Source organism: Hippocampus bargibanti, linkage group LG19 (genome assembly GCF_051943395.1).
Source record: "Hippocampus bargibanti isolate YZ-2025 linkage group LG19, ASM5194339v1, whole genome shotgun sequence".
Lineage (NCBI taxonomy): Eukaryota > Metazoa > Chordata > Actinopteri > Syngnathiformes > Syngnathidae > Hippocampus > Hippocampus bargibanti.
This window is the reverse complement of record NC_142752.1, coordinates 14,600,330-14,612,029: the sequence shown is the minus strand read 5'-3', so window position 1 is coordinate 14,612,029 and position 11,700 is coordinate 14,600,330. Positions and strand designations below refer to the sequence as shown.

Here is an 11,700-nt window from a genome sequence, read left to right as displayed (position 1 = left end):
ACAACACGGATCAACACGAAGTTTTCAGACCAAATGAATACATTGCGTGATCAAAGGACTGCTACAGTGTGTCCTTTCTCGGTCAGGGGCGTTCCTTCAGTGACGTGACGTGAGGATTCGTCACCAACTCAAAAACAAGTCTTCCGGAATATTCAGCGCGAGTCTTAAAACGTAAAATATAGCTATATGCGGTGGAATCTTTGTAAAATACACTCAATAGAAGTCATTTGAAGCGATTTGACAAATTATGGACACAACTTGTCCGGAGACGTCGGTTGTCCTTTAATGCTTTAGTATATCCGGCCCAAACATTCCCTCCAAATGCTACTGGCCCGGCCCCTCCGTCAAATTTTAGAACCCATTGTGGCCCGCGAGTCAAAAACTTTGCCCACCCCTGCTCTGTACTCTATGCTCTATACTCTGGCGGTCGTGATCGTAAGTACGGGTGGTCGTAACCCGTTCCGGTCGTAAATCGGATGTTACCTGTATTTTAATAATTGTGCATGCGTGCTTGAATGGTTTCAATAATTATAAAATATATATCGAGTCAGTTGTACCACAATGAAATAATGTTTGCTGTTTTAAGAACAAACTGATTCTTTCCATCATCTACTCCCAGCTGCGCCTTCAGCTCCAGAAGTTTAGCAACTTCTTTGTCGAGACTACAACCCAAAGCAGATGGCGATAAGAGACAAAGTTTTTAACACCATCATCCGCTGTTTCAGGCGTCACGCAGCAGAAACAATCGACTCACCCGTTTTTGAACTTTAGGTGAAGCTTGACCCAAATGCAAACCACCGCACATTCTTGATACACTGATACTTCGGTTTACGAACCCCTTGGCTTACGAACTTTTCGGTTTAAGAACGTTAAATTGATGAAAATTTAACCTTGGCATACGAACTATTTTTCGGGATACACACGGAGCTGTGATGTGTTGTTCCTAACACGGAAATGGCAGCCAACTTTCTTTTTGTCCTTTATTCCCTGCCCCCAGTCTTTGCTTAAAGCCATGTGATTGGTCAAGAACGCAGCAGTGGGGGGGGGGGGTTAAACATTAAAGAGACAGGCAGATGACAGAGAGTGTGAGTAAATGGATAGAAAACAGTGACATTGACCCCCCCACGCTTTACAGCGCTGCCGTGCCCAGACATTGCCGCTTCCCCTCGGAGATTAGGGACGTACCTCTGCGCCTTCCGCTTCTTGTGCGCGCCAAGCACGCCGCGCTGCCAGGGCGGGGACCGGCCGACACGTATAGCGCAAGGGGTCCATGGCGATGTCGGTAGCTGACCCGTTTTGAAACACGGACCAAGGAGTTCAACGTGCGCGCGAGTCACAGGGCGGCGGCATAAATGGGACCCGGCGCAATTAAAGTAAAAAGGGGGCCCGGTGGCGTCGTCTGGCCCATCGGTGGGATCCCGGCCCTGCGGGGTCTGGGCGCACCATCGGCCCACCTCGCTCGCAGCGTGGGGGACGTCGAGCAAGAGCGTGCGCGATATGACCCGAAAGATGGTGAACTATGCACGGGCAGGGCGAACCCAGAGGAAAGTGGTGGAGGCCGGTCCTGACATGCTATCTGACATATAGGGGCGAAAGACTAATATTACCATCTAGTAGCTGCTCCCTTCTGAAGTTTCCCTCAGGATAGCTGGTGCTCGACTCGTAGTTTCATCTGGTAAAGCCAATGACAAGCCTTGGGGCCGAACCGGCCTCAACCTATTCTCAAACTTTAAATGGGTAAGAGGCTTGGCTCACTGGCTTGGAGCCGGGCGTGGAATGCGAGACGCCCAGTGTGCCACTTTTGGTAAGCAGAACAGGCACTGCGGGATGAACCGAACGCCGGGTTAAGGCGCCCGATGCCGACGCTCATCGGACCCCGCAAAAGGTGTTGGTTCATAGAGACAGCAGGACGGTGGTCATGGAAGTCGGAACCCGCCAAGGAGTGTGTAACAACTCATCTGCCGCATCAACTCGACCTGAAAATGGATGGCGCTGGAGCGTCGGGCCCACACCCAGCCGTCGCCGGCACGTCAGTGCGCGCGGAAGCCTCGGGTGCGAGCCGGGGTGGAGCGCCGCGGGTGCAGATCTTGATGGTAGTAGCAAATGTTCAAACGAGAGCTTTTAAGGCCAAAGTGGAGAAGGGTCCCATGTGAACAGCAGTTTAACATGGGTCAGTCAGTCCCAGGGGATGGTGGACCGCCATTCAGAAGCGAGGGTTCAGATCCCCGAACCTGGAGGGGTGGAGAGGCGCGCACACTCGTCGGCGCCGTCCGTCCTCCAGTCTTCTGCGGCCCGCCGAGTCTTTATCGCGTCGGCGCAACTTTCAGGTGGAAGGCAGGGCGCCCTGGAATCGGTTCGCCCCGAGAGAGGGGCCCGCGCACTGGAAAGCATTGTGGTTCCGGCGGCGTCCGGTGAGCCCCCGTCGGCCCTTGAAAATCCGGGGGAGAAGTAAGTCACGTGACAGGCCGTACTCATATCTGCAGCAGGTCTCCAAGGTGAACAGCCTCTGGCATTTCAGAACAAGGTGGGTAAGGGAAGTCGGCAATTCGGATCAGTAACTTCGGGACAAGTATTGGCTATAAGGGCTGGGTCGGTCGGGCTGGAGGGCGAGGCGGGGCTGGGTGCGCACCGCGGCTGGGGGAGCAGTCACCCCGCTGCCCGCCCCTTGCCTCCGTTTGAACCCGGTGTGCGGGCGCAGAACCGTCCCGGCGGGAATCAGGGTCGTATGCGGTGGGGGTATCGTTATGGTGTCGTAGCACTGGCCACTCGACGCGGCGCCCCCGGCGACCCCCCTCTGTTGTCGGCTCCCTGCCAGGCGTCCACGCAGGCCCCGGGGAACGGCGTTCGAGCGAAGGTGTCGTGTCGGCGGCGAATCTGGACGCGCATCCCTGCCCGCGGATCTCTTCAGCTGTGGCACCCGGCGGGTTCCCTCCGCGGCGGCCAACTCCACCCGTTCTTTGTCCGGCAGCTTCAACCCCGCTGGCAGGGGGCGGGCGGCGGTCGCCTGGCGTGCGTCCCTTTGCCGGGTGGTCTCGGCCGGCGCCTAGCAGCTGGCTTAGAACTGGTGCGGATCAGGGTAATCCGACTGTTGAATTAAAACAAAGCATTGCCAAGGCCCACGGCGGGTGTTGACACGATATGATTTCTGCCCAGTGCTCTGAATGTCGAAGTGAAGACATTCAACGAAGTGCGGGTAAACAGCAGGAGTAACTATGATTCTGTTGAGGTAGCCAAAATGACGGTCCGCGACTTGCTGGTTCCGGGCTGCCGTGCGCGACAGGGTGACCCTGGTCTCCTTCCATACTCAGTGGGCCCGTTTCAGGTGGTGTTCAATGGACGGGACCTCCACCTGGCTCTCCTGGGTAGGTAACAGAAGTGGCTGATAGCCACAGGCGGACATGAATGGGGACCGACCTGTGGCTGTGGAGACCAGGGTGCTGTGGGCGTATTCTACCCATGGTAATTGGAGGGCCCATGACGCAGGACTGTGAAGGCACACGTACCGGAGGGCCGCCTCCAGGTCCTGGTTCTTCCTCTCTGTCTGGTCGTTGATCTGGGGATGGTATCCAGACGATAGGCTTGCCGACGCCCCTAGGGACCGACAGAAACGTTTCCATACCTTGGACACGAACTGCGGTGCGACACGATGTCCGTCAGAATCCCGTGGAGACGGACGACGTGGTTAACCAGGAGTTGAGGCATCTCGATGGCTGACGGCAACTTGATTAACGGGACGAAGTGGGCCGACTTCGACAAGCGGTCCACCACGGTAAGGACGACCGTCTTGCCACGGTAGGGGGGGAGACCTGTAACAAAGTCGACGGAGATGTGGGACCAGGGTCAGGAGGGGACAGGTAGTGGCTGGAGGAGCCCTGCCGGGGGTTGGTGGGAGGACTCCCCATGAGCGCAGGCCAGGCACGTCTTCACGAACTCCATCACGTCCTTCCTGTACTCCGGTCACGAGAACCGCTGGGCGATGAGTTGGATCGTCTTGTTGACCACCGGGTGACAGGCTACTTTGGAGGTGTGTCCCCATAGAAGCACCTTGGTGCATAGCGCGGGGGGGGGGGGGGGGGGGTGAACAGGTGATCCAGCAGGGGATGGGGTTGCTCCCCTGGGCTTCCTGGACCTTCCTCTTTACCTCCCACTGCAGGGCCCCCAGGATATGTTGGGCCGGCAGGATGTTGCCGATGGTTTCCTCCTTCTCTGCCGGCTCGTGGATGCAAGATAGGGCGTCATGATTTGTATTCTGCGACCCTGGGCAGTAGGTGAGAGAGAAGTTAAACCGTGTGAGGAAGAGTGCACATCGGGCCTGCCGAGAGTTGAGGCTCTTGGCCGACCGGATGGCAGCCAGGTTCTTGTGGTCGTTATAAACGGTGAAGGGGTGTTTGGCCCCCTCAAGCCAGTGTCTCCACTCTTGCAGCGCCAGGATGACCGCCAACAGTTCCCGGTTGCCTACATCGTAGTTGGCTTCTGCGGGGCTGAGCCGGCGGGAGAAGAAGGCGCATGGGCAAAGTTTCTGGACGGTAGGGAGTGCTGGGACAGGACAGCCTGCACTCTGGACTCGGATGCGTTGACCTTGGTGGATGTTGGGTTCTAATTCCTGTTTCTCATCTGGTTCGGTGTTCAACGAAGTTCTGTGATGAAATACCAGCGAGGACGATAGATGGTGAACAAAAAAACTACTTTATTCTAGTGACACACAAAGAGAACATCTCTCGTCTGAAGCGGGGAGCCAAGAACACACAGAAGAGCAAGAAGAACAAAAAGCAAAAGCACAAAGCCCGCCCGCTCAGACTAGTTATGCAGCAGCGATCTGTTGTCCAATCAGCTACGGACAAGTATTGAAAGTCACATAGCAGTGATCTGGTGTCCAATCAGCTACGGACAAGTATTGGGAGAACATTTAGACTGAAAGTTGATACTTGCTACATTCTGCTTTCACAACTATTCAACTAATAGGCTTCATAATTGCATGTAGTCTAAATTAAACATGCAATAACATAATATGTACTGATCTAAACATGAAATAACATAAAATGTACTAAGCTAAACATGGAATGACATAATGTTGACGAACGTGCATAAAAACACTATCAGTGGATGTGAGGTTAGTGAGGGGGAGTGCCTTCTGACTATAACCGCGAACAAAACGGCGGTAGAAATTCGCAAACCCTAGAAACCGTTGGAGCTGCTTGCGCGTCTTCGGGGTGGGCCACTCTACCACCGCTTTGGTTTTGGCGGGGTCGGCCCTGAGCTGCCCCTGCTCCACGACAAATCCCAGAAAAGACAGAGAGCGGACATGGAACTCGCACTTTTCTGCCTTCACGTTGAGCCGGTTTTGCAGGAGCCGCGCCAGGACCCGTCGAACGTGCTGTCGGTGTTGTTCTGGGGATTTAGAGAAAATAAGGATATCGTTTAAATACACAAAGCAAACACATTGATGAAGTCCCTGAGCACATCATTAATGAGGTTCTGGAATACGGCTGGAGCGTCAGTGAGTCTGAACGCCATCACCAAATATTCAAAATGCCCTAAGGGAGTCTTGAAAGCGGTTTTCCATTCGTCCCTCTCCTTGATGCGAATGAAATGGTAAGCACTTTGCAGATCTAGTTTAGAGAAGATGGTGGCCGATTGGAGCGGCGCAAAGGCTGAATCCTTGAGGGGGATTTATTATTATTATTATTTTATTATTATTATTATTATTATTATTATTATTATACATTTATTTCTACCATTATTCACTCCTCATTATCAACTGGAATTGTTCCTATCCCACTCAAAACCGCAGCTGTCACTCCAATCCTGAAAAATCCTGGCTCAGACCCAAACGATTTCAATAACTTACGTCCAATTTCTCACCTTCCATTCATCGCCAAAATTCTTGCAAAGACAGTTGTGTCCCAGCTTCACTCACACCTCACTCATAATAACCTCTACGAACAATTCCAGTCTGGTTTCCGCCCCCGCCACAGTACTGAATCGGCTCTCATAAAAATAACGAATGATCTTTTTATGGCAGCCGATGCCGGTTCACTCTCCATCCTAATCCTTCTCGACCTGACCTCAGCTTTTGACACAATTTCCCACCCTATCCTGCTCGACAGACTTTCCACCCTCGGCATCACGCACACTCCACTTCGCTGGTTTCATTCCTATCTCTCTGATCGCTCACAATTCATCCAAATCAACTCGTTCACCTCACGGTCCTCTCCTGTGTCCTCTGGTGTGCCTCAAGGGTCTGTCCTGGGGCCACTTCTCTTTATTATCTACCTACTTCCTCTTGGCAATATTTTCCATAAGTTTGGCATTCACTTTCACGGCTTCGCGGATGACACACAACTCTACCTCTCCAGCAAACCTGACGTCTCTCTTTCACCTTCATCCCTTTCACTTTGCCTCTCAGAAATTAAATCCTGGCTTTCCCATAACTTTCTCAAGCTTAACAGTGAAAAAACTGAACTTCTCCTTGTCGGTACCAAATCCATCCTCCACAAAACTAACAGTTTCTCTCTCACCATTGACAGTTCAACCATGTCCCCCTCCCCTCAGGTCAAGAGCCTGGGTGTCATCCTCGATAGCTCACTATCTTTTCAGTCCCATATAAATAACATAACTCGGTCTGCTTATTTCCACCTCCGTAATATTAACCCTCTCCGTCCCTCGCTCACCCCTCACTCCGCTGCTATACTTATCCACAGTCTTGTCACCTCCCGCATCGATTATTGCAACGCACTTCTCTTCGGTATCAATCAGAAATTTCTCCATAAACTCCAACTTGTCCAAAATTCTTCAGCCCGGATCATCACTAGAAGCCCCTCCTCTCACCACATCACCCCTGTCCTCCAGCAACTCCACTGGCTACCTGTTAAACATCGTATCGAATTCAAAATACTTCTGTTTACATTCAAAGCCATCCATAACATTGCCCCTCCCTAGCTTTCTGACCTGCTTCAAATCTCTGTTCCCTCTCGGTCCCTCAGATCCTCTTCCTCCCTTCACCTCTATGTGCCCTCTGCCCGTCTCACCACAATGGGATGCAGAGCTTTCAGCCGCTCTGCTCCCAAACTCTGGAATTCACTTCCACCCAACATCCGTAATATTTACTCCCTCCCTATTTTCAAGTCCCACCTCAAGACCCATTTGTTTAAAATTGCTTTAAATGTCTAGTTCATTCTGCTATTTTATTATGTATCATTTTACTTATGGTTTTATTGTTATGTGCTTTGTTTTATTGTTTTTATTGTATTGTCCTTGGGTGTTTTGAAAGGCGCTTGAAATTAAATGTATTATTATTATTATTACTTGTCAGATTCTTTTGTACGTTGACGACATCTCAATTGCTTCACCGACTGAAGACAAGAACAAGACTGCATCAATAGCTTTGTTCCAATATTTAGCGCATACAGGTAACAAAGCTTCTTTGGATAAGTTACAGTTTTGCCAAAAAGAAGCTGTTTTTCTAGGACATCTTTTGTCAAGAAGGGGATGAGAGTTGACAACCAAAAGAAAACAGGCAATTTTGTAGGTCCCCCCTCCAAGACGAAAAAACAGATGACTACATTTTTGGGACTGTGTCATTACTGCAGAACTTGGATTCCACATTATGGACAAGTCACTCAACCATTATTGACACTCATATACCAAGACGAAATGTCACTGAAAGACTATTCAGTGGACTGATGAAGGCATCACAGCCTATACAAAATTGAAATATTTGATTGCCAATACGAGTGTATTGGCCTTCCCTGACTATGACAAACCTTTTGTTCAAACAGTTGACTGCAAAGACAAATACATGACTTCAGTCTTGTTACAAATACATGGACAAAAGCTGAGACCAGTTTCATTTTATTCTAAAAGACTGGATCCAGTGGCTGCAGCTCTTCCAGCGTGTGTTCGAGCAGTGTATGCCGCAGCGTTGGCAGTTCAGTTGTCAGCTGAACTTGTGCTTTTTCATCCCACAACGCTGATGGCACCACACTCGGTTGACTTATTGATTACAGGCACGAAAATGACTTTGTCACCAGCACATTTGTCTGTCATGACAACTCTGCTGGAACAACCACACATAACCGTTGAGAGGTGCAATAGCATTAACCCGACAACACTTGTACCTCTACCTGTTGACGGAGAACCACATTCATGTGTTGACAGAATAAATCAGAACTGCAAACAATGACCAGACTTGAAAGACACACCCTTACCTGACAGCATCCACCTGTATGTTGAGGGCTCTGCATCTAGGTCAGCTGCAGGGGGTAACCGGGTGGGTTATGCTGTTGTAACCGACGTCGAAATTATTGCTGACGGTTCATTACCAAACACGTATTCAGCGCAAGCAGCAGAAATTGTAGCATTGACTGAAGCGTGTAAATGGGCAGAGGGAAAGACGGTGACGATTTTTACAGACAGTCAATATGCGTTTTCCACACTTCACTGCTTTGCAGCCCAGTGGAACCGCAGGGGAATGACTACATCAACCGGGAAGACGGTTGAACATGCAGATTTATTGAGAGGCTTGTTGAAAGCTATCCTCCTTCCAAAAAGTGTGGCTGTATGCAAATGTGCAGCGCAAACAAGGGCTAAAGACAGGATTAGCTCGGGTAACGGAGAAGCAGATGCAGCCCCCAAAAAGGCTGCTCTGTCCGCTTCCAATCTAGTGAGTCAAGAGACACGTGAATTAGTGCCCGCGCAAGTTTTGAAGGATATGCAAGCGTTAGCTACAAAATCGATGGTGCTATGATAATTGATGGGCTGTATAAAATAGACAATGAACCATGTTTAACGAGAAACATGTTTCCAATGGTGGCTTGAGCCATGGTAGGTCACATGTATCAACAGAAGGGATGGTGTTTATAGCAGGAAAGGTATTCCATTTAAGCAGAGGTTTCAACTCTTGCAAAAAAAAAATGTTGGAGTTCTTTGATATGCTGTAAACACAATCCACAGGGTAATATACGACCAAAAAGAGGAAAATTGCCACAGGGGTCACACCCCTTTGAAATCCATGTGGACCACCCACATGGATTTCATTGAACTAAGCATAAGTGATTCCTATAAATACTGTTTAGTGCTAATTGATTCATTTACCAAATGGGTGGAAATCGTGCCTTCAAAGAAATCCGATGCATTATCCGTTGCTAAAGCATTATGCAGTTTTCCAGAACATGGCATACCAAGAATAATTTGGAGTGACAATGGGCCACATTTTGTTCATGATATAATAACCAAAATTTCCGAACATTTAGATAATGCATTAAAGAACCATAACGCATACCATCCACAGAGTGCAGTTGTTAGTTGAAAGAACGAATGGTACAATTAAAAATCGACTCAGAAAAACCATGGAGACAACAGCCAAACCATTGCTTGAATGTCTGTTTTTGGTTAAATTATATATGAGAATAACGCCCAATAATAACAGCTTAACGCCTTTTGAGATCTTGCATGGAAGACCTTTCATCCTCCCATTATGGGAAGGTGTGCCTTGGCAAGAGAATGAATCAGATTCAGGTGCTTTGTTAGCAAAATGGTTGTTTGAAATGTTTACAACAAAAGAGGTCCTGTCAGCATGTGTACTGTCGCAGTCCTCTTGGTTCCCTCCACTGGAGACGAGGTGCTGATCAAGTCAATCAAGAGGAAGACCTGGTCTGCACCAAAGTGGGAGGGGCCATTCACCGTCCTGATCACAACGCCAACTGCAATCAAGATTGCCGAAAGAGCCACCTGGGTGCATCAAAGCCATTGCAAGATCGTTCACCAACCAGATCCTGAGCAGGTGGAAGACGGGCAGAGCCAAACTACTCAATAGCCATGGGTTTGGTCCACATCATCTCCCTGTACGCACTCGTGGGGGCAATCTAGACGACACATGTGAAGCCCCCCACTCCTTCAGCCTGTGAAGTTCCACTATTCTATCCAACGACGTCAGATAAATGCCCAAACTTGGCACATCCTGTGGCCTGCCTGCCTCTACTTGCTGCAGAAATAGTTTCGTTTCCCCTTAGCGTCCTTGTGAACAAAGCACCACAAGAGGGTAGCGAGTATCCTCATGGTCCTTGGTACGCTCGTGTCAAGTTGGTGAAGGCTTGGACCACTGGTTGGGATTCAGTTGCAGTCCATATCAATCCCGACACAAAATGGGTTCAAGATAGCTGTGCCCAAGAAGCAGCACAAACTGTTGTCAAGATAGCTAGGGATCCCCCAACTGGCACTATGACAGAAATCCAACTTGCTATCGTAACCCACAACGTTGCAGGATGCATGGACTTGAGACTCTGTCCTGGGCTTCCTGAACATCACATTGGTATTCCCGTAACTATATGCATGATGTCATCTGTGGAATCACCAGCTGTGATGTCGCCGTTCACCATAAACCACACATCAGACTTTCTGCCTGGGGTGAGGCACCTGACAAAACGGCCCAAAGTCCGGGTGTCATGGACAAAAATATCAACCGTTTGCAGGAGGAGAAGAAGAATCATGAAACACTGGATGTGATGTTATTCTGTCCATTTGTGCCAATGGATGGTCCTCACATGAGATTAGCCTTGATGTTGAGAGTGGTGTGGGAGCTGTGCCTCAGGGATGAGAGGTTGTGAATTTGGGACACATTGTCAGTAGTGTGCCATCGTCAGTAGTGAGAGATAGATAGATAGATAGATAGATAGATAGATAGATAGATAGATAGATAGATAGATAGATAGATAGATAGATAGATAGATAGATAGATAGATAGATAGAGAGATAGAAACAGAGATAGAGATAGAGAGATAGATAGGGAGAGCTAGAGAGATAGAGAGAGATAGAGAGATAGAGAGAGATAGAGAGATATAGATAGATAGATAGATAGATAGATAGATAGATAGATAGATAGATAGATAGATAGATAGATAGATAGATAGATAGATAGATAGATAGATAGATAGATAGATAGACAGAGACAGAGTTAGAGAGAAAGAGATAGATAGATAGATAGATAGATAGATAGATAGATAGATAGATAGATAGATAGATAGATAGATAGACAGAGACAGAGTTAGAGAGAAAGAGATAGATAGATAGATAGATAGATAGATAGATAGATAGATAGATAGATAGATAGATAGATAGATAGATAGATAGAGACAGAGTTAGAGAGAAAGAGATAGATAGATAGATAGATAGATAGATAGATAGATAGATAGATAGATAGATAGATAGATAGATAGATAGATAGATAGATAGATAGATAGATAGATAGAGAGAGATAGACAGCGAGAGAGAGAGATAGGGATAGATAGAGATAGAGAGAGATAGAGAGAGAGATAGAGAGAGATAGGGAGAGAGAGAGATAGAGAGAGAGAGGGATATAGAGGTAGAGATAGATAGATAGATAGATAGATAGATAGATAGATAGATAGATAGATAGATAGATAGATAGATAGATAGATAGATAGATAGATAGATAGATAGATAGATAGAGATAGATAGATAGATAGATAGATAGATAGATAGATAGATAGATAGATAGATAGATAGATAGATAGATAGATAGATAGATAGATAGATAGATAGAGATACAGAGATAGAGAGAGAGTTAGAGAGAGAGAGATAGAGAGATATGGAGAGATAGAGATACAGAGAGATAGGGAGAGTGATAGATAGAGAGAGAGAGGGAGATAGAGAGAGGGAGAGATAGATAGATAGATAGATAGA

General features: G+C 48.1%; 1 pseudogene; it reads left to right on the top strand.

The window, feature by feature from the left end:
* The first annotated feature begins 1,307 nt into the window (after positions 1 to 1,307).
* LOC148884092 (28S ribosomal RNA) lies at positions 1,308 to 2,512 on the top strand (annotated as a pseudogene).
* The last annotated feature ends 9,188 nt before the right edge of the window (positions 2,513 to 11,700 follow it).